The sequence below is a fragment of the Nomascus leucogenys genome, chromosome 21, assembly GCF_006542625.1.
Source record: "Nomascus leucogenys isolate Asia chromosome 21, Asia_NLE_v1, whole genome shotgun sequence".
In the NCBI taxonomy this organism is placed as follows: domain Eukaryota; kingdom Metazoa; phylum Chordata; class Mammalia; order Primates; family Hylobatidae; genus Nomascus; species Nomascus leucogenys.
In genome coordinates, this window is record NC_044401.1 from 74,623,249 (window position 1) to 74,635,548 (window position 12,300).

At 40.1% G+C, this 12,300-nt stretch overlaps 1 protein-coding gene and 2 long non-coding RNA genes across 13 annotated transcripts in view; 2 read left to right on the plus strand and 1 right to left on the minus strand.

Moving 5' to 3' along the window:
- The window catches only part of LOC101178283, a 31,912-nt gene extending 25,224 nt beyond the window's left edge, over positions 1-6,688 (minus strand). The window contains exon 1 of the long non-coding RNA XR_001114653.2: positions 6,402-6,688. This is a non-coding gene — a long non-coding RNA (uncharacterized LOC101178283). The remainder of the gene's footprint in view (positions 1-6,401) is intronic.
- Positions 1-12,300, plus strand: part of MAGI1 (membrane associated guanylate kinase, WW and PDZ domain containing 1) — a 679,526-nt gene that overhangs the window by 138,109 nt on the left and 529,117 nt on the right. The gene's annotated exons all lie outside the window — the stretch shown is intronic.
- LOC101176582 overlaps positions 1-12,300 on the plus strand; it is an 83,733-nt gene that overhangs the window by 55,521 nt on the left and 15,912 nt on the right. The window lies entirely within an intron of this gene.

Below are 12,300 nucleotides of genomic sequence, written 5' to 3' on the forward strand. Positions count from 1 at the left end.
TTTAATTTTTTTTTATGGATCAATGGTAATAACTCAATCCTCTATTTGACAAAGAAGAAGGAGAAGGAAGAGGAAGAAAAAGAAAGTGGGATAAAGGATCAGAAAGGTAGGAAAATAGAAAAAATTAGAGTATGACTCCAGGGTAGACCTGTTTTGTTGTCGCTTGGTTCGTTGGTTGGTTTGACAGTTGTATTTTTCATATGTTTCGCCATGTTGGCCAGGCTGGTCTTGAGCTCCCAGCCTCAAGTGATCAACCCGCCTCAGCCTCCCAGAGTACTGGGACTACAGGCGTGAGCCACCACATCCAGCCCCCACATTGCTTCTGGCCTCCATGGTAGACCTCCCAGACGGGGCGGCCGGAGAGGCGTTCCCCACATCCCAGACGGGGCGGCCAGGCAGAGGTGCTCTTCACTTCCCAGATGGGGCGGCCGGGCGGAGACGCTGCTCACTTCCTAGACGGGGTGGCGGCCGGGCAGAGGGGCTCCTCAGTTCCCGGACGGGGCGGCTGGGCAGAGGAGGAAGGATGTATTTTAATTTGTGTTCATTAATCCAGTTTTAACTTTATCCCCCTTTGAAAGTCCCATTCAGAATGTAAGCAAGTTAGCAGAAGTATATATGAAAGTGTATTAGATACATCTTTGGGGCTCCATATGTGTGGAGAATTAACATTGACACCAAGGCCGTTGCTGTGAATTCATTTTTCCAGCATAAAACATGAGAAAGAACGTAATTGTTCTTTCTGTTTCCAGCTCTCTTAATTTTATTCCCCTGGTATTGTTGTCTGTAGGGATTTTTATCCCAGTTATGTCACAAAAGGATGGTAGTGTTTTGCTATGGTGACATTTCCATTATCCGTTAGCACCTCTGAAATGATCTCAGTTTTTTCTGAGGTTGACATTCCTCCCCTGCCTTCCTGTGATCTGTTTTCATTTCTTGATAAGTCTGATTTCTTCAGCGGAATGATCATAATGGGACATGTTATTAGTAAGAACTGTAGAGAGAAAATGGACCTGAGTAGTTATGAACTTCCTTCCTCTGATGACTCTTTGCCTGGAGCTGAATCCTCACATTTTACTTTTTACACTGTGAATGTATTTTCTGTTTTGAAAGGCATCCATTTAGAATATATTACTTAAAACATCTTTTAGGCCGGGCATGGTGGCTCACACCTGTAATACCAGCACTTTGGGAGACTGGGGTAGAAGGGTTGCTTGAGCCCAGGAGTTCCAGACCAGCCTGGGCAACATGGCAAAACCCGTCTCTACAAAAAAATTAGCTGAGCATGGTGGTGGTGTGTGCCTGTAGTCCCAGCTGCCCAGGAGGCTGAGGTGGGAGGATCACCCGAGCCTGGGAAGTTGAGGCTTCAGTGAGCCAAGATTGTGCCACTGCACTTCAGCCTGGGCTGCAGAGTGAGACCCAAGTCTCAAAAAATTTTTTTAAAAAATTTTCTTTCATTATTTAAAAGTATATTTACTTAAATTGACAAATAGCAATTGTACATATTCATGGGGTACATAATGATATTTTGAAAACATATAATGTATAGTGATCAGATCAGGGTAATTAGCATATCCATCTTCTCAAACATTTATCATTTCTTTACGTTGGGAATGTTCAATATTTTCCTCTAGCTATTTGAAACTATACAATATATTATTATTAACTATTACTTTGCCTTTGGTTGCTGTTGTTTTCATTTGTTTTTCTATGTCAGTATATTTTGAAGGACTTTGTATACTAAGTGTTTCAAAATAATAGGAACTTTTGTGAAATGAAACATAGCAAATGAAGGAGCCATGAACTTACTCCTATTTTCTATACCTGTCAACAATTTGAATTTCAGGGTTTTTTGTTTTGTTTTGTTGTTTTTGTTTATGTGTGTATATAATTTTTTTTTACACATACATATGTACACATGCAAATGAACAAGCCTGTGTGCATTTAATTTTTACAAGTAAATGCCTACTTTTTATGATGCCACACTAAACTCTTCCATATTACTGCCTTTCCCTAGGGTTCTGTAAAACAGTACTTTATCTCCAAGCTACTACCCAGCCGCCTTTTATTTAAAGTGTTCACTGGACCATTATTTGGGATGAATAAAAATTCAGTGTTATGCCACAGAAAGGTAGGATTTTGGGGGAGAAACAAATACAGGAAACGGGTGGAAATAGATACATTGAGAAGAATCCTTTTGAGCAGGGATTTTTGTAGAAAACATTAAACCAAATTGTATATCAAACTCTCTAGCTGATGGTCAGTCTAATCACAAGCATTTATTCTTAAGTTTCCTACAGAGAGAAAAAGCTGTTTATGGCTATATCTTGAGTTGAATATTTGGATTTGGACTGCAGGTTAATTTTAGGGAGAAAACATCTGTCTTTTCTGAAAACAGTATGCCTTTAAAAGTGATCCCTGTGGTAGAATGTTGTTGAAATGTTTAAATACTTTCCATTAAGTTTTTTTTTTCCCTTTCCTTTGTTTCTTTTTTTTTTTTTTTCGGACTGGATTTTACTCTGTTGCTCAGGCTGGAGTGTGGTGGTGCTATCATAGCTCACTTCGGCCTCAACCTCCTGGGCTTAAGTGATCCTCCCACTTCAGCCTCCCCAGTAGCTGGGACTGCAGGGGTGCGCCACCCTGCCTGGCTGATTTTTTAAAAAAATTTTTGTGGAGACAGGTTCTTTGTTTGTTTGTTTGTTTTTTAATTATACTTTAAGTCCTAGGGTACATGTGCACAACGTGCAGGTTTGTTGCATAGGTATACATATGCCATGTTGGTTCGCTGCACCCATTAACTCGTCATTTACATTAGGTATTTCTCCTAATGCTATTCCGCCCCTGCCCCCCACCCCACAACAGGCCTCAGGGTGTGATGTTCCCCGCCCTGTGTCCAAGTGTTCTCATTGTTCAATTCCCACCTATGAGTGAGAACATGCGGTGTTTGGTTTTCTAGGAGACAGTTTCTTGCTGTGTTTCCTCAGCTGGTCTGGAACTCCTGGGCTTAAGCTATCCTCCTGCCTCAGCCCCTCAAAGTGTTGGGATTAAAGTCCATTAATTTTCTAATGCAAAAGAGTGGTACATGTTTATTGCAGAACTATTAGGAAGAGCTAACCCAAAAACTCGCCTGTTTTTCCACCCATCAAATATAACCAGTTTTATTCTTTAATGATGTACTAAATATAGTACAAATAAAAAAAACGGTATAAGAAGTATTTACATAGCATTTATATTGTATTAGGTATTATAAGTAATCTAGAGATGATTTAAATTATACAGGAGGATGTGCATAGGTTTTATGCAAGTACTGTGCCATTTTATATCAGAGATGGGAGCATCTGTGGATTTTTGGTATCCAAGGGGATCCTGGGAACCAATTTGTCTCGGATATGGAGGGGCAATTGTATTATTCTAGGTGTATTGTGTGTAGGTATATAAAATCAAAATTTATATTGAACAGTATACATTTTGTTACTTGAATATTCACTTCCTGTGAAATCATGAACATGTTGCCATGTCAGAGAAAAGCCTCACCTGCTTTTACACTACCATTTTAAAGTTTTACTTAGTATTTCATTGTATGGATGTATACTGTCCATATTATTGTTGGGTATTTAGGTTGTTTCCGGTTTGTTTGTTTGTTTGAGACAGGGTCTCTGATGCCCTGCCTGGAGCGCAGTGGCACAATCATAGTTCACTGTAACTTCAAACTTGTGGGCTCCAGTGATCCTCCTGCCCCAGCCTCCTGCATAGCTGGGACTACAAGTGTGAACCGCCGTGCCCAGCCAGTTTTTCATGTTTTAAACAACTCTGTGTTGAACGTCCTTGTAGCTAAATCTTTGTCCACATCATTCGTAGTTTTCTTGGACAAGCTCCCCGGATGTGAAATTGCTGAGTCCAAGGTTTTGATAATTTCAAGTCTTTTTTTCTTCTTCCTAAACCACATGTAACCAAGTTGTCCTCGATTGATAACCTTCCTGTCAGCCATGGGCATGGTTGTACTTTTTTTTTTTTTTGTCGTGATTACTGCTGTTAGTGATAATAATAAAAATACTTATTATATTTAGTACCCTGGTGGGTTCCAGTTTTGACTGGGACTTCAGTTTTCTTCCTTGTCTGAGTCCTGTTACTTATGCCTCAATTTAAAGTGAGTAGGAACATTGGCCTTTTGTCGATTGCCTATAGGGAGAAAAATACCGCAGTGGGTAGAGAGTTTGCTCTGGCTGGGGGCTTCCCCGTGTCAGCCAGGCTGTTAGGTACTATTGAGCTGGTCCTTGCTGCATCGCTTCTTGAGGTGTACAGAGATACAATGGTCGTGGGTCAGCCTGTATTCCTCTCCAAGCTGGGGGCGGGGGCGCTGAGCGAGTGTTTCCAACAAAGAACAACCTGGTTATCCATCTGCTTCTAGGCAGCTAAGGAATGCTGAATAATTAATAGCTTTCCAGGGAAATATTACTTGCTATAGTTGAATATTCTTTTGGATTTAATGCCAGCTATAGTTTGATGATTGAAAAGTCCCTTCGAGGAAAAAGTGTTTAGAAGCAAATGTATTGATGTAGTGATAAATACTGTTTTTCAATGTTAAAGTGGAGGGTAACTGACGTTAAGTTTGGATGGGGCTTCACCATCTCAATGACTTTGATTTTAGCCATTACTATGCACTTGGCACATGAAACTATAATGAATTTAGGTTAAGTTATTCCCTTTGATACAGAAAGCTGCCAGATAGATAGATGGTCATTAATCATATAAAGATTCTTTGTAGGGATTTGGAAAGAAAAAATTAGATTATTGTTTGAAGACAAAGGTAGTGTCTACCATGCCTTGCCTTCTCAAAAGAATTGTAGTACTTTTGAGAATTCTGGCCTCTGACCCTGAAGGTGGCAGTTTAATTTCTGAAACCTGAAGGTGTCACACAAACTCAGACCAGCAAATTGCCTGTATATTTCACATGTTGTGTTCTTTAATGCCCATGGTTAAGACGCTGAGTGGAGAGAATAGGGGCTGGAGAAGAGGTGCTGAAGTTTTGAATGGAGGACTCTGCCTGTTGTACTAGCTGTGAACCCATCTAGGGAACAAGTGCTGACACTGCCCACTTAGAAGAAGACACATTTGTTAAAGAAGTACAGTTGCCTTTATGTCTGGCATTTTAGTTAACCAGTAGCAAAATAAAGGACTGATGGATTTATTATCAGATTATGCACAACCATGCACATATTGCCAAATCCTCCATGAACATCACAGATACCTAAAACAAAAGAGAAGTTTTTATTTGCTTTAATAAATAACATTAGCTAGCACCTCCATTTCCGACCATTCATTCCTGTTTGGAAATGCCACAATGATGGGTGTGTGTTATTTTGAACTCATGTGAAGGTTCCATGACAACAGTAAACATTCATATTGCACATTTTCATAAGGCAATAAATCTGGATGAGGCAAGTGGCCTCAGCCTGCAATAAAGATGTGTTACGAAATTTCCCATGCCAGAAGAGACACTCATAGCTGGGATTGGCCTTTTCAAAAGCAGTTGATGGTGATGAGTGATAACTCCCCTTTTAGTTTTGGCATCAGATGGAGTTTGTAGCTCATTGGTTTCATTGTGTTGCCTGGATATCTCCTATTTAGACTTAATTGGATGGTTTGCACCACTGTTCTAGGTGGTTGCTGTTCTTTTCAAGGACTATCCTTACTGAATACTCTTGGTATTTTATTTCTCTTTTCTTACACGAATCCTCAATTACAACAACAAAGAAAATGCTAACATTTGACATCACTGGTAAACTAAGAATGCTTTAGATTAGGATTTCCATTTGCTGCCTTTCCGAATTTGATAATTTATATTTGGATATCCTTTTAGCATATTTTTGGTGGAATGGTTCACTTTATTATTATTTTTAAAAGATGGATGTGTCCTAGCTTTCACCAAGGAACAACTCAGTTTCGATGGAATGTTTTATAAATATGATGTAATGGAAATTGCACAGGATTTGGAGTCACAAGGGCCTGTGCTGGCATCTTAGTGCCATTATTTATCATGTGACCTTGGGCAATCACGTAGCCTTTCTGAACTTCCATTTTCTCCCGAGTAGGTAGGGATGATATTATTGATTGTTATTTAGGGGTTGTGGCAGAAACTATGCTGTTCTTACAACTTTGAGATTCTTTCCATAGAGAAGCGGGTAGTGATGTCTTGTTCCTTCTTTTTGTATGGAGGGGTGGCCATGTGATTATGGTGGAGCAGTGCTATGAGACTTCCAAGATAGGGTAATAAAAGGGGATACAGCTTCTGCCTGGTTCTTTTGGGACACTTGACTTTGGAAGCCAGCTAGGAGGCTGCAAGGGAGCTCAAGGAGCCAAATGGTGAGGCCACATCCAAGTGTTCCAGGGGAGGTGAAACACACCTGGGGTTTCAAATGATTCTAGCCCTGGGCCATTGAGTTGCCTGCAGTCTTCCCAGTGTAAGATTCAGACATCAGGAAGCAGAGACAAGCATTTCAGCTGTGCTTTGTATAAATTCTTGACTCACAGAAATTGTGAAAGATAATAAAATGATTGTTGTTAGTTTAAGCCGTTGTATTTTGGGATGATTTATTACGCAGCAGTAGATAATTGTAATAAAGAAATCATGAATTCAAACAGTAGTTCTTCTAATTTTGCATACTGTCTCTACCACTTAGTAACTGTGTAACTTGGGGCAAAATATTTAACTTTTTTTTTTTTTTTTGAGACGGAGTCTCGCTCTGTCGCCCAGGCTGGAGTGCAGTGGCGCGATCTTGGCTCACTGCAAGCTCCGCCTCCCAGGTTCACGCCATTCTCCTGCCTCAGCCTCTCCGTGTAGCTGGGACTACAGGCGCCTGCCACCACGCCCGGCTAATTTTTTTTGTATTTTTTTTAGTAGAGACGGGGTTTCACCGTGGTCTCGATCCCCTGACCTCGTGATCCGCCCACCTCGGCCTCCCAAAGTGCTGGGATTACAAGCATGAGCCACCGCGCCCGGCCTATTTAACTTCTTGGTGTCAGTTTTCTTAATTGTAAATGGGACTCATGATAATTCCCTCTGGAGTTCTGATGAGAATTAGTGATTTAATACTTGATACGCTCAATAAATGTTACTTGTCATTATTTTCTATTAAACTATATTGTTGGATTTTTGAGAATGCATGAAGAAACTTATGTTAATTGTATTTTGATTTTTAAAGGAGTTATGTAAATTTTGTTTTGTGCTTTTCTCCGGGCAAGAAACCAGTTTAAACGTAATTTTCATGAAATGAAAAAAAAAAAAAAGAAAAATGAATAGTAAACCTGATGTTAGTATCTGCCATTTATTTCACATTTTTTTTCTGAGGTTGTTTATGTCTGGGAACCTTTGGCTTTGCTTGGTAGAAAGAGGACTAATGCCTCCAATTAGAGGACATCAGTAGAGAAGAAGGGATGAAGGATGGGAGATAGGAAAGAAATCTTATTTTCAGTAACTTATGTACCAGAAACTGCACTGTAGTCTTTTACCAGTGTAGCCTTCTTAGATACTCTGAGAGAGATAATAAGAGAAGAATGGATTGTTACTTAATTTTTATCATCCCTGAAACTGAGGTTGTTAGTGTCCTTCCCTGGTGTGTTACCTGGAGAAGGGAACAATGATTGCAGTTTTACTTTCAGGCTAAAAGCTACAAATCTGAGCTCACATTTCTGTTTGTTTTTGCCTCTGACCCTGGGTGGCTTTGTGACCTCTCTAAGCCTCAGTTTCTTCAGTTGTCAAATGTGTCTAATAATGTTTCCTATTTCCTGGCATTGTTAAAGAAGAGCCCATGAGAATCTGTTTCCTAACCTAGCTTGGTCATAAGAATGATTGTAATGCATTTTTTAAAATAATGGGACCCATCCCAGAGCTACAGAATTAGAATTTCCAGGGATTCTGTGATTAAGTGCCCCAGGTGAGTCTTACTGTTAGGCTGATTTGGGAGACATTAAAACAATATGTAAAGTTGAACAGTTAACACCTAATACATAAATGTTAGCTGCTGTTATAATTATACTTAACATTAATTTAATGTTTAAGGTAAGTTCTTTTATATATGTTCTTTAGATTTGCTTTGGTAGGTTTTGATAATTTCTAAAAAATAAACACAAGAATGCCTGCAAGTGTTGGTATGCTACTTAATAAAATCTGATTCTGCTATTATTTTATGTCCATCAAAAAGTTATGCAAAGTTTTCTCTTTTTCTTTCCTCTCTGAAATACAGACGATTCTAACTAAGTTAATGAGTTTCCTCCCAACCTTTCCTCTTGAAGCTTAGGAGGACCATGGATTGAGACATCTTTTTCTTTAACATAATTAAAGAAAAATAGCTTCACAGTTAGGGTCACTGAACCTTGAGGGAATTTGCCCGTTGGCTGCCCATTAGGCTGTGATCAGAAGTTTTCGTGTTATATGTTACATGATAATTAAGGATGGGGAATAGCTATTTTAGAGACTCTAATTAAAGACTGTGTTTTCTATATAATGAGTATCTATAATGAGTTTTCTGTATAAAGTATCTATTTAGAACAATATGCGAGGGGTGTATCTCATTGTCCATAATAATCCTGTTATAACTGGTTACTTGTCACAAATTTGAATTGGAGCAGCACGGGTATATATATATATATATATATTTTTTTTTTTTATTATACTTTAAGTTCTAGGGTACATGTGCACAAAGTGCAGGTTTGTTACGTATGTATACATGTGCCATGTTGGTGTGCTGCACCCATTAACTCGTCATTTACATTAGGTATATCTCCTAATGCTATCCCTCCCCCTCCCCCAACCCCACAACAGGCCCCGGACAACACGGGTTTGTATCCCAGTCTTTCAACACCTTAGGGCTATTGTCATGCATGTTGCTTGTCAAGTATTTTGCTGAATACTTTGGAGTGTGGTTGCTTTTGTCACCCTTGGTTACATTGTGTATCACGTTGACTCCTGCAGAATAGTGGGGAAAAGTAACCTTGGTAATGTATAATTAACTTATGAAGTAGAAAATACTTCTATCCCTTAATCTAACATTTTAGTTTGTTGGGGCTTATTGTGCTAGCAGCCCACACTTCTCTTCCAGTTGTGCTTTAAGGGTTTTATTGATTGTGCTTACCTAAGTCCTAGTTCAATGATTCGTCAGTGATGGGTGGTAGGGCCTTGCATATTGCCAGATTTGTAATAGGTGCTCCATAAATGACTTCTTACCATTATAGTTATGTCTCATTCTTTAAAGAGCAAGTAGTTGTCCATGTTACAAACCCATTAGAATAGTTTTTTTCTTGTTGTTGGTTTCTTTCTTTCCTTTTTTTTTTGTTTGTTTTTTTGAGATGGGGCCCACTCTGTCGCCCGGGCTGAAGCGTGATGGCGCACTGCATCCTCCGCCTCCTGGGCTCAAGCTATCCTCCCACCTCAGCCTCCCAAGTAGCTAGGACTACAGGCGCATGTCCCTGTGCCTGGCTAATTTTTGTAATTTTTGTAGAGATGGGGTTTTGCCGTGTTGCCCAGACTGGTCTTGAACTCCTGGCCTCAAGCGATCCTCCTGCCTCTCAGCCTTCACAAAGTGCTGGGATTAGAGGTGTGAACCACTGCCCAGGCTAGAATAGGTTTTTTGTCTAAACAAACAAGGCGATACATTTTATTCTTGTTTTTCTTTCCAAGTTGATGTTTTGTGCTGTTCCAGCTGGCTATTGACAAATACAATAGGAGGAGTTCAATCAATGTAGCTTATTGGGATAGTTCTAAAATTGGAATCTGGGTTGCCGTTCCAGCTGTATGACTGGCCTTGGGCAAGATCCTTCAACCATAGTGGTTCTCAACTTGTACCTCTTATAAATGGATGGGCTGATATTTTGTGACTTGTTCAACTCCTGAGTTTTTGACTATGTGAATCTGCTCTTTCTTTTAAAGAAGTGTTTGCGTTGGATGTGGTGTTAAAGTTGGAACATTCTTGCAAGTCCTTTGGGAAATTTTGGTCCTTGGATCTGTGCTGGGCCTTGTTCAGACGTGAAATGGGAAAAATGTTGTTGAATTTTATAAAGCTTAATGTTTTAAAGTTGGATGCACAAGAACATATTTCTGACCTCCTCTGTGTGTGTGTGTGCCTGTGTGTGAGTTGGGAAGGCATATAATGATTTTTTTTTGTTTGTTTGTTTTTTGTTTTGAGACGGAGTCTCACTCTGTCGCCCAGGCTGAAGTGTGGTGGCGCCATCCTGGCTCACTGCAAGCTCCATCTGCTGGGTTGACGCCATTCTCCTGCCTCAGCCTCCCAAGTAGCTGGGACTACAGGCACCCGCCACCACGCCTGGCTAATTTTTTTGTATTTTTAGTAGAGATGGGGTTTCACCGTGTTAGCCAGGGTGGTCTCGATCTCCTGACCTCGTGATCCGTCTGCCTCGGACTCCCAAAGTGCCGGGATTACAGGCGTGAGCCACCGCGCCTGGCCGGCATATGATGAGTTTTAAATGTCGTCTGGAGCTGAGAACTGGTTGCCCACTTTTATTTTTTTCTGTGAATAGAATGAGGTAGACATTAAGATAACAATCTGTTGAAAGACACAAAGCTTGCTTGTGTGTTTTGGCTTTTGTAAGGAACACTGCAGTGACCATCTTCATACATGTGGCAGCATCCTCATGCTTCTCTGCTGTGAACACATACCAGTACATTTCTGTATATACCAGTACATTCTGCTTATCTTTTTGGTGTTGGCTCAGGTGGCTCCCCGTCCAGGAAGCCTTACCTGACAACCCCCCATGCCCCCAGACTATGAGTGTAAATTTTTTCAATATAGTAGATCTCAGTAGATGGTAACTGACATTATTATTTTCCTTATTGGTACAGATTCTTTCATTGTTGTGTTACTGTTACGTTAAGGCCTCCCAAGTTAAACTCCTGTGTTGCGCTGACTTTGGAATGCAGACTACTGTTTCTGGCAGCAGCTTTTAGGCGAGTATTTCTCCCCTGCCTCACAGATGTTCAAAAGTTGGTTGGCATGAGCTTAGAATTTTTTGAACGTCACCAGTGGTATTCAAGAATAGTCATTACTATGACTCATGATGTAGCTGAATAGAGGAGAGAACAGAGAATCATGACTCTGTACTGAAAATGTTGAGTGTGTCGCTAAGCCCAGAAGAGAAAAGTCTGTGCAGATACAAAATATGTAGCAGCAACTGGTCTGCTAAAAAGACTCAGAAACAGAAGGGGTTCTTGCCTTTTTAAAGTGGTGGATCTTTCCCATCTCCTTGCCCACATTCTCTCCTACATATCAAATGATTACTTTCTTTACTTATTTAATTCAGCCATCTCACTCTGACCCAGGGACATTATATCATCCAGGTCAACTGAAGGATCACTCTGGATTAGTGTGGTGGTTTCAGTCTTTTAGAGGCTATGCTTCAAAAAGTTTCACAGATGCTTACTTAATATTGGTTGTACTTTTAGCATGTCTTGGTTTTGGAAAACTGCTATGAATCTGATAATGAACAGTACTAGCCTACACAGGTCATTATACATTACATCTTTGTAATATTACATTTGTCACAGATGTATACATACACACATATATAAATATATACATAAACATACATATACGGCATCTGTATATTATAGAAAATACTTTTACTCACTTTTTTTAGTGCACAGATAATTTCTGGTGTACCTGTAGAATCCCAAACCCCTTGGGAATAACCATTTTCCATCTGTCAGATTTTGTGGTTCATAGTTTTTGGGAGCATTGAATTGGAAGGTCTTGGGCATCCTGGCCAGTCTTCTGGCTTCTTTTTTTTTAGAAAGGAGGAATTGAAGCTTTTAGTTCTTTAAAATCAGTATTTCATTTTTTTTTTTTTTTTTTTGAGACGGAGTCTCGCTCTGTCGCCCAGGCTGGAGTGCAGTGGCGCAATCTTGGCTCACTGCAAGCTCCGCCTCCCGGGTTCACGCCATTCTCCTGCCTCAGCCTCTCGGAGTAGCTGGGACTACAGGCGCCCGCCACCACGCCCAGCTAATTTTTTTGTATTTTTAGTAGAGACGGGGTTTCACTGTGGTCTCGATCTCCTGACCTTGTGATCCGCCCACCTCGGCCTCCCAAAGTGCTGGGATTATAAGCGTGAGCCACTGTGCCCGGCCAGTATTTCATTTTTGAGTGTTTAAAAAAAATCTTAAAGATTCTTTAATGTGTATGTACTTGTGTATATGTGTGTATTTAAGACTTGTGAATCCAGTTGCTAGTTTTAATTCTGAATCCCCTTTCATTTCTAATTTCATTAAAAATTTTATCCCATTTACTGCTTGTA